Below are 15,396 nucleotides of genomic sequence, written 5' to 3' on the forward strand. Positions count from 1 at the left end.
GATTCTGTATTACTTGAAAATTCTTATTCAAATACGCAGTCAGATAGCTTAAGTTTTTCATGTAACAATCCTTTGAGGGCTTAAATGACAGTGAAACTGACACTCATACAATACGCACACATTGTTATGCAGGTTAGATTCCGTTTACGAATACCTCAGGTTGCTTATCGAGTCCAGTTTCACAGACGAACATAGTCATATTAGTTGCGTTGCAACCTTTGAAAATGCACTAATTCACAGAATAATGTACGCAGAGAGGTAATACTTTAGAGACATGCCTGAAATGACATGGGGTTTTATTTAAACCGAAGACGGGTGCAAAAACCAGGCAACAGATGGCGCTGGACAGCATCACGTCAGTGACGCAGCATGAAAATCGTGTATAAAATGAGTTGCAGTGAGAGAGGGAGTCCTCTGCCTCGCCTATCGCATCCGTCTCCCCTCCCCCACGCGGATCCTATACGACCTCATTCCGTTCCCCCACCTCCCCCTTTTCCTTGAACGGATACGGATCCTGTACACCTCCGGAAAACTCGATCCTCCTCCCTGCTTGTCTCCCCCATCCTCTCCCACCCCCACCCGCTGCCGCGCATGTATTCCCACGTCCTACCTGCTCTCCATCTCCACCCTCCCTACTCTCTCCCAAGGTGGCTTCCGCCAGCTCTCCCTCCCTGATGATGCCCTCCTCCCCTCTATCTATCTCTCCTACCAACTTTGATCCTCTCTTCCCCTTCCTGTGTTTGTTCCTTTGGGCACCCTCCCTCCCTTCTCTCCCCATTCCCTCCCTCCACCATGTCTCCCCACTCCTCCCCTGGGCTTCCCCTCCCCTGTCCCTCTACTCCTCCTCCCTTCTCCTCAGCCATTGGCATCTTTGTTCTCCCCTCCCCCCCCCCCCACCCTTCTTCCCCTCTTGGCAGGTCCCTGGACTCGCACACACTACGTGGACATTCACGCGCCAGAGATCATCGCCATCAGTGTCTCGTGTGTGCCGTCGTGTCTAGTGTTCAGTGTTCACTGTCACACTCCATCGTTCACCAGTGCCATCGACATCTTCAGTGTTTGTGCGTCATGTCAACAGTTTGTAGTGTGGTTTATCATCGAGTGTGAACGGCTCCGTGTTTGTATTTATGTGTCTACTGTTTTATTACCTGCAGTTATGTAACTTATGTGTATTCTTTCTGGTTTTTTTTCATTGTTTATTCTATGGCTGAATAGCAGCGTAGAATGCTGCTGACAGCCTGCCTGTTGTACAGGTTTTAAAATATCAATAAAGAAAAAAAAAGAGAGCGAGTCAATGCACTAGTAATCGCAGCATGTTGACTTTACCATAAAGGGTTGTTTAGACGAGCGGCTCTATAGTGGGTGACCAGATTAAGCGCTGCTGCTGCTCCGACGGTTCAGGAAGAATTGGAGACTTTAGTGGATTCATCTCTGCATGGTGAAGTCAGTGCTCATGAAGTCGCACGTCGCACTGGAATTCCATGAGCTACTGTTTAGAGAGCACTGAGATGTGCCCTCCAATGCTATCTGTACAAAATCGAGCGTCGTCATGAACTGTTAGCAACAGATTTTGTGACGTGAAATGCGTTTGCAGTGCCGGCTTTCAAAAAATTGGGGGAAGATGACGATTGGTTGTCTAACCTGTCGTGGACTGGCAAAGGCCATTTCACATTCTGAGGAACAGTCACTATCTATAACTGGGCTACCGAAAATCCTAGTACTATGTGAAACCCCATTGCTTGTCGAGAATATTACGGTGTGGTGTGGATTTACCATATGAATAGTGATCAGACACTTATTCTCCGACGAAATGGAGGATGCTGCTTTTCAAAATGTCAGCGTAAAACGTGCGAGGTACGCCAATGTATTACAGAATCGCATCACCCATAACCTGATTGATAAACACGTGCTAGAAGGTACGACTTTTATGCAGGATGGCACTCCACCCCATATTACTGCCCGTGTGAAAGATCTCTTGCACACACCGTCTGGTGAGGATCGCATGCTGAGCTGCTACTTCCGTCATGATTAGCCTCCCAGGTCCCTCAAGCTGTGTGGTTATTGGTCGTGGGATTATCTAAGTCGCAAGTCTACTGCGATCATTTGATCTTATTAGGGATGCTAAAAGACGACATTCGACGGCAGTTTCTCACTATACCTACTGATATGCTGTATAGTACTGTTCGCAACATTGCCCTTCGGCTACAGGTATTGTTGATGAATGATGGCCGACATGTTGGGCATTTGTTCAGAGAACATCGTCTTTGCTAAAAATCAGTTGTTACGCTTGTTATTGCTTTTGTATCATATGAAGCGCTATCTGTTGGTCATTTTGTGAACTTTTCTTAGGTTTCCATAAGAGCCGCAAGCCAGTTAAAGCGTGTGTGTCAATGTTTAATTCTCTACCTACGTTATTGTATTGAATTTTCATATGTTAACGGACTTTTTGGTCCCCCTGTACTTGACGTTGGCTCGGCCCATCTTTCAGTATGCGGCTGTTGCCTGGGGCAGCGCGGCGAAGACATACATCGACCATCTGCAGAGGCTTCAGAATGATGCTGTTCGCTTGGCCCTTCGCATGCTGAAATGCTTCCCAATCGATGATGACCTTTGCGAGGAGTATGGCCAGACCGCGCACCTCTTCTACATGAATATAACGCAGTCCACAATCCCACACATCCGCGCACTTGGCACGCGGCTGCAGCGATTGCACAACACTCGTTGGCCACATCTATTGCGTCGCTTAGTCATCAGTACGAGAAGACAACAACAAAACTCCAGTCACCACCTAGGACAATTGAAACGACAGGACACCCCACGCACCACAAATTCGAGACATAATTCTCATAGTTGAAGCACAGTCTTCAACTAACAGTCTAGAAACTCTATAGGCCAGAGAAATTCAACCTTCTGAGTGAAGTTGCTGCATGCTAAACACTTGGAGCGCCAGGATCGCTTCAGCCGTCAAAAGTTTCATCAGTGAAGCGATGCCAGTGCTCCAAGCGGCTGGTGTGCACTAGCAGAAGAATGGAATACTACAAATGGAGAACTTGTTATTTTTAATGGTGTTACTACCATATTTCCGAGTCACTGAGTGTGGCGCTGACTTTTCCACTACGAAAAGGAAAATGTAACTAAAGCAATATTCCATCTCCACTTAACCGCAATGCATAATAATGAAATATCAGGGCAGTGTTATATATATGGTTCAAAGTAGCATACTCGTAATCGCATAATCTACAGTAGTTTGAGAGGGGAAATGAATAGTGACCTGATGTGTTTAAGTTCAAAAAGAACTGATTACGAATATATTTTTGTGGTTGTCTCGTACTCTCTGATGCTTTGCGACGATTTCTAGTTCATTTCAGGAGTTTCTCTGCGGTTTTCAGACTCATTTTAAAACATTCAGAACCAAGCACGATTTTTACAATCTTGGGGATATTTTTTATTGCTGCTATAATATATAATGGCACAATTAACTTCGAAATATGACCTCATTTGCGTTGGAAATGTTCTTCTTCACTCCTTATACATTGACCAGCCATGACACTATGACCATCGACCTGGCGAGAAACGACTGCTGATCAGACACACGCTCAGTACATGCAGTATCAGTGAGCATGCTGACCGTGTGTGGGAGGAGAAGGCGCGCGATGTATCTGAGTTTGACAGAGGGCAGTTTGGCAGATTGTGATGGCCCAGAGGCTCGGCACGAGCATTTCAGAAACTGCGTGACTTGTCGGGTGATCGAGGAGTGGTGTGGTGAATGTTTTCAACACGTGGCGAAACCAAGGTGAAACTACGTCCAGACATCGTGGATTGAGCGGCCACCCCTCATTACAGATGTCAGATGTCGTAGGCTGGGCAGACTGGTGAAACAGGACAGGTGGGGGAACTGACATCGGACTTTAATGCTGGGCAGAGTACAAGTGTGTCTGAACAGACAGTGCACCAAACACTCCTAACGGTGGGCGTCTGCTGCCGAAGACCAATCCATGTGCCAATGTTAACATCACGACATCGGCAACTACAACTGAAATGGGCATGTGGCTATCGGCAATGGTTCAAATGGCTCTGAGCACTATGGGACTTAACTTCTGAGGTCATCAGTCCCCTAGAACGTAGAACTACTTAAACATAACTAACCTAAGGACATCACACACATCTATGCCCGAGGCAGGATTCGAACCTGCGACCGTATTGGTAGCGCAGTTCCAGACTGTAGTGCCAAGAACTGCTTGGCCGCCCCGGCCGTCTATTGGCAATGGACATTGGTGCAGTGGCAGAATGTTGTATTGTCTCACGAACCCTGATACCTTCTTCATCATATCTATGGGAGGATGCCAATCCGTCATCTTACAGGGGAACAGCTCCTTGACACCTGTACTGCAGGACGGAGACCAGCTGGGGAACATACACGTGGGCATCCATGGGTCCACTGGAGCTCGTCCAAGGCACTAGGACAGCCATGGAGTACCGTACACTGGTTGCAGACCACATACGCCCCTTCCTGACGATCATGTTTCCCGACAGCAGTGGCATTTTTCAGCAAGATAATGTGCCATGTCTCAAGGCCAGAAGTGTGATGGAGTGGTTCTAGGAACACAGCGGCGAGTTCCGATTGATGTGCTTCCCCCCTCCCCCAACTCGCCAGAAATGAACTCGATCGAACACATCTGGGATGTGATTGAAGGTGGCACTAGAGCCCATAACCCCCCTCACGGAATTTACGGGAATTATGTGACGTGTGTGTGTGCACATGTGGTGTCAGCTCCCTCCAGCTACCTCCCAAGGCCTGATTCCATCCATGCCACGACGCGTCGCCGCTGTTATCCGTGTCAGAGGTGGACATACCGCCTGTTAGGCTGGTGGTCATAATGTTCTGGCTGATTAGTGTGTACAGTACACTGTCATTTCACAGTGTGTTTATTCATGGTAGCCACATGGAAGCTCTGCAGTAGGGGTTGCAGAAAAACTGTGGGGGTTTCACGACTGTTTGTCGCAGACTATGGCTTAAACTCCAATGATAGTCGGGATAAGTAGCAATTCCGTCATGCAGTACGACGACGACGAACCATCTTCACCGCCACTTCCATATACCGTGATGCTGTCTTACTCACCACCGACACTCGAACCCCGGCTGCAATTCTTTCCCTAGATTTCGCCGGTGCCTTTGACAGGGTCTCCCACCCTTACCTGCTGGCCGTTATGTCGCGGATGGGTTTTGGGGGCGCTTCATGAGAATCATCCGTCACTTCTTGGATGGAGCAAATTCCACAATCGTTGTGAATGGCTGCCGATCACGACCAATTCCCATCAGACGATCAGTTCGACAAGGGTGTCCCTTGTCAGCGTATTTGTTCGCTTTAGGGCTGGACCCCATGCTGCGTGACATCGGAAGGATGGTCGATGGTGTCGCTCTCCCAGGCGTCACCTTCCGCAGTGCGGCATAGGCGGATGATGTCGGTGTGTTCGTCGCAAACGCTAAGGACATCGATTCAGTTCGCCGAGTTCTCAACGTTTATGAACGAGCATCCGGTGCCATGTTAAATTCCAACAAAACGGTGCTGATCCTGCTAGGACCACGATCATTGACCATCGAACGCCCATGGTACCGAGTTGTGGGGGAACAACGTATCTTGGGCCTTGAGGTGACTGCCTGTTCGCAGCGCATGTTAACACTCACGTGGAGGCGGCTTCTCACGCGCATCAGAGGACTTTGCGTGAGTCACGCTGATCGACGACTCGACCTCCATCAACGAATCCAACTGATTAATACCTACATCCTATCACGGGCATGGTATGTAGCACAACTCCTTACGCTACCGAAACAAACCGGCAGAGCCATCTCACAAACAGTATATTGGCTTTTGTGGCGGCATGCACTGTTCAAAGTTGATGCACAGACTTGTACACTACCGAAGGTCGATGGTGGCCTTGGACTCATTGACTTTCCCCGCAAATGTGCGGCGCTCCTGATTCACCGTATCGCCACTTTGCGTGAAACTGACCCAGGTGGGACAACAGCGGTTCTTTTCGACCGTTATCGCCCACAATAGGCGCGTGCACCAGTATGTTTGACACATATTCCGTTCCGGATGACGACAGTCAAGGGCTATTACCTCAATCAAAGTTACGTCCTAACAGTGGCCACTGACAAGGCACACACGTCGAAGCGCCTTTACCAGGCATTACGAGGCCAGCCCACACCACATAAATTAGAGGACAGACGACCGTCGGTCATCTGGCACCAAGCTTGGGCTAATATCAACAACCCAGCCCTTCCCAGGGAGGTTTCAGCGCTATGGTATCGTGTCGTAAACAATTTAATATCCACTAATCATCGCCTGGCGGCCATCCGCCTACGGCCCTCGGCTGCTTGCGGCCGGTGTGGTGACGTAGACACCAGAGAGCATCGTCTCTTATGCCCTCACGTCACAGAAGTGTGGGACCTTGCACGTGTGCTATTAGCGCTGATCGGTGGGACGACACCAGACAATGCGTCAATCGACTGGTTCCTTACCCCTGATATTCAGACCAACGCCCGACCACGATGTAACGCAATGGTGTGGCTCTTGGGCCACACCATTTTCACGATCTATGACCTTTCCCTCACCGATGCTGTATCTTTCATGGACTACCTGTGGAGCCAGCATCGCCTGGCGGAATCTGACCGGATATATACCAGTACCTTTGCAAGATTTCTGAAAGTTGCAATAGTTCATGGTTATCAAAAGGTGTTTCGGGTTGACTAAGGCACCTCGTCCAGGAATTGCCTGAGTTTACCCCTGGATCTATGTCACTCGGACTTTCAAACTACCCTTGACTTGCCTATACCCAAGATTTGACATTGGCCTTCTGGGCATCACTAGAGTAGACTGTTCTACGATACTGATGATATGGCAATTTGTAACATGGGAATTGTGTGAACCTTGTATGGGAAATTATTGAGAAATTAGAAAACACGTAATCTATCTTAGAGGATTATTACTTCGTTAATTCTATGGGCGATGGGATTATCTCGCCAGATTCGTTTTCATTTGTGTGTGCTGCCGTCCCTGTTTTTTATTTTGCCTTCATTTCTGTCTTTATTTATTTCTTCCTTTTTAGTTTCTAAACTCATCACTTGCTTCACACCTGCAGAGAGAGGTGTATTTCTGAGTAGTGTGTCGTCGCCCCCTGAGGCATAGCAGAGTATGCCTCCGCTTTTATTTTCGGTTTATGGCAATAAGTCTTGCTACTAACAGCACCTTGCTTTACGTGCTGCGTCGACACTAGAGGATGACGGCATTTTTGGATAGGAAAAGGTAGGGCTATAGGGGAGGAAGGAGGCCCAATTAAAGAAAATAGGTTTCGACTCAGATTATCCTGAGACTATACAAAGATCACGCCGAGCTTACGGAAAACAGTGAAGTGAGACCTTACGAACCTTGCACGGCGCTATTGCTACCCCGACTGCTAACGAAATGTTGCAATCCAGCATTAGAGGAACAACAACAATAATAATAATAATAATAATAATAATAATGTTTATTTGTCCATGGTAACTTAACAGTCTTGGACATCGTCATTTTTTGTACAATTATATCAATATCATGTCATTGCAAGAATGAATATATACTTCAAGTAGCACATTGTATATCATTCCATGCAATAATGTTATAAACACATTAGTACATTATATATCACTCCACACATATAACGATTATATACATCAATTAGCCAATTATAACAATACCACCACTAATATACTGCAGTATGTAAAAGAATAAACTAACAGTACTGCAGCTCAGAATTCTTTTAATGAGTATAAACATCTTCCTATTAACCAATTTTTCAACTTGCTCTTGAAAAGATTGCCTTGGAGTGCTTTATATTTTTTGGCAACTTATTATAGAATTGTCTCTCAGTTACATATGGACTGTGGTCTGTAGCTTTCTTGTTAGTCTGTATCCTATGATAGTCACTTTTGGCTCGAGTATTGTAATTATGGGTGTCACTGTTCTTTACACTATTTTCCTCATTCTCTTTTACAAGCATTATGGTCTTAAATACATACAATGAGTAAACAGTCAGTAATTTATAATTTTTGAAATAGTCCCTACAGGACTGGTGTTTGCTTATATTAGCAATTATCCTAACTGTTCTCTTTTGAAGCCTGAAAATGCGATCCATATAGACATTGGGTGCCCCCCCCCCCCCCCCCCCCACCAGACCTCGATCCCATATTGCAGATGTGAGCCTATTAACCCATAATACATTTGTTTAAGGACAATGGGAGCTACTAGATTTGCAAGACGTTTTAGTAAGCAAATATTACTAGAAACCTTTTTACAGATGGAGCTGATATGCTCTTTCCAAGTGGGATGTTCATCAATCAATATGCCTTAAAACTTATGTTTGTCAGATGTTTCAACTGTAGAAAGTGATTGAGTATGAGTATTATTAAAATGTAGCAAGAACTTTATTACTACAGTCTTGTCCTTATGCAGTGTAAGCTTATTCACTGTTAGATATTCTGTAATCATTTCAAAGTTCTCTTTGTTGCTCTGGAATGCTGTCCGCTCTGTACAGCCCCAACTAATAAAAGATGTATCATCAGCGTAGTTCACTAGTTTGGAGTTTATATCATTAATATATACTATAAATAAGAATGGTCCAAGTATACTTCCTTGGGGAACTCCACAATTGAGAGTTCTGTATGCTGACTTTACTGTTTGGATCTTACTTTCATTTTATAATTTAGTTTTGTGCACTGTCTTCTATCACTTTTGTAATTTTAGAGCTACTCCTCTTATCCCGAAATTTTCTAACTTGGATAACAGTACTGCATGATTCACAGAATCAAATGCTTTAGACAGATCTAGTAAAGTCCCTATAACTTTGTTTCCTTCATCCAGCCTGTTCAGTAGTTCATGGAAAAAAGTTGCTAATGCTGTTATTATAGATCGTCCTTTTCGAAACCCATGCTGTGTTTTATTTAATAGTTTGTATTTACAGAGGAAGGATTCCATTTGATCTAGAATTATTCTTTCAAGCAGCTTGCCAAGTGTTGAAGTCAAAAAGATTGGCCAGTAGTTATTTGTGTCTGTGTAACCCCCCTTTTTACACACTGGTTGTATCTCCGTGATTTTTAAAAGCTCTGGAAAGGTCCCCTGGCCAATTGAACTGTTAATTAGATGTGTTATTGGTTTTATTAACTCATTTTTGCATTCTTTAAGTAGTGTGGACGATATGTCATCCCAACCACTAGATAATTTTACTTTGAGTTTTGAGATTATATTCATGACCTCAAACTCTGTTACACTCCTTAGGAAAAATGAATTACTTATTTTAACTGTGTTTATTTTCAGGGCTGATTCATCTTTTTCTTCTCTGCATGCCTTACTAAAATGTTTAATGAAGGCTTCACATACAGACTTTGGTTCATTCAACAGTATTCCATTTTCTTCTAATGCAATGTTGCTGCAGCCTAGTTTTTCTCTATGTTCACATTCTTTGTTTACAATATGACAGGCTGTTTTGCTAATGTTGCTAGTTTTTCTTATCTGTTCAGCAAAATGAAGTGCTTTTAATCTCTTCAGGGATTCCCTGTATGTCTTTCTGGTGCGTTTGTATTTTGTTAGGAAGTACTGCAATTTTGTTTCTCGGAACAGCACATAAAGGTCCTTCACATTTTTCTTTAGTTTATGCATTTCTGGGGGAATTTTAAGTTTCTTTGTGGGATCTGATTTCTTTAGTTCTTTTTTTACTATTGGACATGCCTGATTAAAGCTATGGTTAAATATTTCAAAGAGAGACTGCAATGGGGCAAGGACACAAAGTTAAGTATACTTAATACTGCATGTATTGTAAATAAATACGTTTATGTTTTAATCATTCTGCAGTGTTTGGTGTTTTATATAGTGTTAAACCCCCTCGTTACCCAGGCGGGCACAACAGTTAAACGTTTAGACCATGTAGCAGGTGAAGTGAAGGAATTCTGATTCTTTGGAAGCAAAATAGTAAAGTTGACATTCTTTGCTAAATGACATCTGCCAGTATCAAATATAGACCTAAAATTTGGAGAGGACGTTTCTATGGATGTAGGAGGACGTGCTATAAAGCATTGCTTCCGAATTTTTTACATGAAAACTCATGAAGTTTTTTAAGTAAAACAAACGTTATTAACATTCTACATCTTTAGTCTTCATGTGTACATATTTGCAGCCCTGTGCCGCTAGAATGTTCCGAATTGTACCGTGGAACATCGTATTTAACGTGTAACGTAACTAAGTCGGTGAGTGAGAAACAGCATGCTGTAATCGAGTTTCGAATTCGAAGAGTTCGTCCACAAATGGTACACCCCCTCTTTCAGCACGACAATGCCAGACCACACACGAGTACTGTGACAGCTGCAACAATCCGACGCCTTGGTATCACTGTCGTCGAGCATCCTCCATATATTTCCGACTTGATTACATCCGATTTTCATCTGTTTCAAAAATTTAAAGAACATCTTCGAGGACATCACTTTAATAGCGATGAAGCGATGCAAGCAGGGGTGATGTTGTGGCTCTGTCAACAGAATCGAACGTATCAACAAAAATAGACCGGCTGGGAGAAATCTGTTCGTCGTCAGGGTAACTATGTGGAGAAATACACTACTGGCCATTAAAATTGCTACACCACGAAGATGACGTGCTACAGACGCGAAATTTAGCCGACAGGAAGAAGATGCTGTGATATGCAAATGATTAGCTTTTCAGAGCATTCACACAAGTTTGGCGCCGGTGGCGACACCTACAACGTGCTGACATGAGGAAAGTTTCCAATCGATTTCTCATACACAAATAGCAGTTGACCGGCGTTGCCTGGTGAAACGTTGTTTTGATGCCTCGTGTAAGGAGGAGAAATGCGTGCCATCACGTATCCGACTTTGATAACGATCGGATTGTAGCCTATCGCGATTGCGGTTTATCGTATCGCGACATTGCTGCTCGTGTTGGTCGAGATCCAATGACTGTTAGCAGAATATGGAATCGGTGGGTTCCGGAGGCTAATACGGAACGCCGTGCTGGATCCCAACGGCCTCGTATCACTGGCAGTCGAGATGAAAGGCATCTTATCCGCATGGCTGTAACGGGTCGTGCAGCCACGTCTCGATCCCTGAGTCAACAGATGAGGACGTTTGCTAGGCAACAACCATCTGCACCAACAGTTCGACGACGTTTGCAGTAGCATGGACTATCAGCTCGGAGACCATCGATGCGGCTATCCTTGACCTATCAGAGAAATGAGCGCCTGCAATGGTGTACTCAACGACGAACCTGGGTGCACGAAAGGCAAAACGTCATTTTTTCGGATGAATCCAGATTCTGTTTACAGCATCATGATGGTCGCATCAGTGTTTGGCGACATCGCGGTGAACGCACATTGGAAGTGTGTATTCCTCATCGCCATACTGGCGTATCACCCGGCGTAATGGTATGGGCTGCCATTGGTTACACGTCTCGGTCACCTCTTGTTCGCATTGACGGCACTTTGAACAGTGGACGTTACATTTCAGATGTGTTACGACCCGTGGCTCTACCCTTCATTCGAACCCTGCGAAACCCTACATTTCAGCAGGATAATGCACGACCCCATGTTCCAGGTCCTCTACGGGCCTTTCTGGATTCAGAAAATGTTCGACTGCTGCCCTGGCCAGCACATTCTCCAGATCTCTCACCAAATGAAAACGTCTTGCCGAGCAACTGGCTCATCACAATACGCCAGTCACTACTCTTGATGAACTGTGGTATCGTGTTGAAGCTGCATGGGCAGCTGTACGTGTACACCCCATCCAAGCTCTGTTTGACTCAATGCCGTTATTACGGCCAGAGGTGGTTGTTCTGGGAATTGATTTCTCAGGACCTATGCACCCAAATTGTGTGAAAATGTAAATACATGCCAGTTCTAGTATAATATATTTGTCCAATGAATACCTGTTTATCATCTGCATTTCTTCTTGGTGTAGCAATTTTAATGCCCAGTAGTGTAGACACGAAGCACAAAGATGTAGAGTGTTAAAAATGTATGTTTTATTAAAAAAGCTTTGAAAATTTTCACATAAAAATTTCGAAGGCATTACTTCTCAGCATGCCTTCCTACATTTGTAGTACAACATTAAATGGCAGTGAATCATGGGCTGGGGAAAACTAAAAGAGAATAAAATCTAGTGTTTGAGTTGTTGTGTGTTTGAGTTGTTGCGCAATAGAAGGATATTAAAAATTAGGTTTTGTGGCAAGAAATAGGAAGGTTTTCCGCAGTACCAGCTAAGAAAGTGGTATGTGGACAACATTGATCAGAAGAAGTAAAGTGACGATAGGGGACGTGCTAAGACATCAGGTACAACTCCTATGCTGCTAGAAGGAGCTGAAGACAATATTATGGGAGCGATACGCAAGCGCTTGTGATATCTGCCTAGATCACTACTTAAAGCTGGTTCTAGAAACTTTGGAAACAGCCTTTCACGGGATAGTTTGCATTTATCTTCAAGCGTCTTCCAATTCATCTTCGTAACACAGTCCCAAGGGTCAAATAATCACGTGTCCATTCGTGTTGCCCGTCCCCGTATATGTTCAAAATGCCCAACTTGTCATATGTGATATGGGTCCTACACCCTTGAACAATATTCTAGGATGGATCGCACGCGTGTTTTGTACGCTGCCCACTTTCTAGATTGGTTGCATTATCCTTACTCTTCTGCCAATGAATCGCAATCCTGCCACCTGTTTTACCCACAACTGGGCCCATGTGATCTCTCTGTTTCATATCCCCACAAATTGTTATACCCATTTATTTGTATAAGTTGACCGATTCCAGCTGTGACTCGCTTTTGTTATAGTCATAGAATACTGTTTTTTTTCGTTTCGTAAAGTACACAATTTTACAATTCGAAACATTTAAAGCAAGTTGCCAAACTTTACAATCTTAGAAATCTAATCAAGATCTGATTGAATATTTGCGTAGCTTTTTTCAGAAAGTCTATCTATCTATCGCTTGAGCCTTGTCCCGCAGTTACGCTGGGTCAGCCATCGTTAATCGGGTTTGGCATGTTAATGTTTAAGGGGTGGCCGGATGCCCATCCTGCCGCCACCCCGTAACCCCCGGGATTGAATTAGTGTACCCCAACTGTCTGCGTCGAGTGTAATCCATGGAATAGTAAGAATGTGTTCAGATGTCTGCGAGCTGTGTAACAGAGGCGGAATATGGGGACCAGCCCAGTATTCACCTAGTGGGATATGGAAAACCGCCTAAAAACCACGCCCATGCTGGCCGGCACATCGGCCTTCGTCGTTAATCCGCTGGGCGGATTCGATCAGGGGCTAGCGCGCCTACCCAAGTCCAGCAAGCAGCGCGTTAGCGCTCTCGGCTACCCTGGCGGGTGCAGCTTTTTTCAGACAGTATTTCATCATAAATAATTGCATCATATGCGAAAAGTCTGAGGTTACTATTAATATTGTCTGCAGTGTCATTAATATGTTACTTGAACAGAAAGGATCCCAGCACACTTCTCTGTCTGGAACCGCAAGACCGCTACGGTCGCAGGTTCGAATCCTGCCTCGGGCATGGATATTTGTGATGTCCTTAGGTTAGTTAGGTTTAACTAGTTCTAAGTTCTAGGGGACTAATGACCTCAGCAGTTGAGTCCCATAGTGCTCAGAGCCATTTGAACCATTTGAGCCACACTTCTCTGGGACAACATCTGAAGTTATTTCTACATTTGTCGATGACTCTCCATCTGAGACAACTTGTTGTGTCCTTTCTACCAAAATAACCTCAGTCCAGTCACAAATTTCGTTAATACCCCATTTGATCGCACTTTTCGTAATAAGCAATGATGTGGAACTGAGTCAAATGGTCTTTGGAAATCGAGGAAAACTGCATCTACCATGTTGGCTTGATCCAAAGTGTTCAGTATGTCATGTAAGAAAAGTGCGAGCTGGTTTCCACATGATCGATGTTTTCGAAATCCATACTGGTTGGCATGGAGGAGGCCATTCTGTTCAAGGTACCTCATTATGTTTGAGCTCAGAATATGTTCTAAGATTCTACAACAAATGAATGTCAAGGATATGGGACAGTAGTTTCCTGGATCGCTTCTACTACCCTTATTGCAGACGGATGTGACTTGTGCTTTTTCCCAACTACTGGGCACTGTTTTTTGTCCAATAGATTTGCGGTAGATTACAGTTAGAAGAGGGGATAATTCAGCCGCAGATTCAGTATAGAATCTGGTAGGGGTTCCATCGGCCCTGTAGCTTCGTTCAATTTTAAAAAGTTCAGCTGTTTCGCAAACCCATGGCACTAATATCTATTACACCCATCGTTTCAGTGGAACAAGAATCAAATTAGGGCAGTTCTCCTGGATTTTTCTTTGTAAAGGAACATTTGAAAACGGAGTTAAACATTTCTGCCATAGCTTTGTTACCCTCCATTTAATTTCTTCTTTCAGCCGTGAGTGACTGGACACTAAAGTTGGTGCCAGTAACAGTCTTTACATATGACCAGAATTTCTTTGGATTTTCTGAAAGATTTTTCGGCTATATTCTGGTACGGTAGTCATTGAAGTCTTAAAGCATTGCGCTCATGATAGCCAAATGCGTTTCATTCAATATATTTCTGTCTACAGCTCTCCCTTTTGTTTTACACGTATTGTGCATTAATAAACTTTTCTCGGGCTTCCAGACGCGTCAAGTGGTTAAAATCCCACGAGATTTCGACCGAGATCTCTTCAGTCATTGTCAAGTGATAAGAATGACTGCTGTGTCGCCGTGGCCGCGTCGTTATATAGCCGCAGTGCTGGCTGTGACGTCACTGGTGCTCTCTTCCTCGCCATATACGGTAATATTTTCATCCCGCGTCAGTCGCGCCCGTTTGATCCTCGCGATGGCCGGGTCCCAGGCTGTGCTGAGCTGCAAACCGCCGTCCTTTTGATGGTGTTGTAGAGGTTTTTATTTCAGTAGCTTCTTTTATGACGCTATCCCAAAATCCCTTCGTTCTCATAACGACAGATGTTTCGTCGAATAGCATTCGGTGTCCATTTTCTAAGGCGTTTTCTGCCACGGCTGATTTTTCTGGATAGCGTATGCGTAAGCACCTCTCGTGTTCCGTCCGGCTTTGCTCCACAGTGCGTACTGTTTGGCCGACGTAGTAACAGCCACACTGACATGGTATCTTGTACACTCTAGGCGTTCTAAGCCCTAGATCGTCCTTCACGGGCTTCATGAGCTGTCGAATTTTTGCTGGGGGCCTGAACACCGATGAAATGTTATATCTCTTCAGGAGCCGACTAATCTTTCCCGCCACAGAAAGGCAAAAACACAACTTTCTTGCTTTCTTCTTGGTTGTGTTCTCTTCTCTGTTGGTGTG

Source organism: Schistocerca serialis, chromosome 5, assembly GCF_023864345.2.
Source record: "Schistocerca serialis cubense isolate TAMUIC-IGC-003099 chromosome 5, iqSchSeri2.2, whole genome shotgun sequence".
In the NCBI taxonomy this organism is placed as follows: domain Eukaryota; kingdom Metazoa; phylum Arthropoda; class Insecta; order Orthoptera; family Acrididae; genus Schistocerca; species Schistocerca serialis.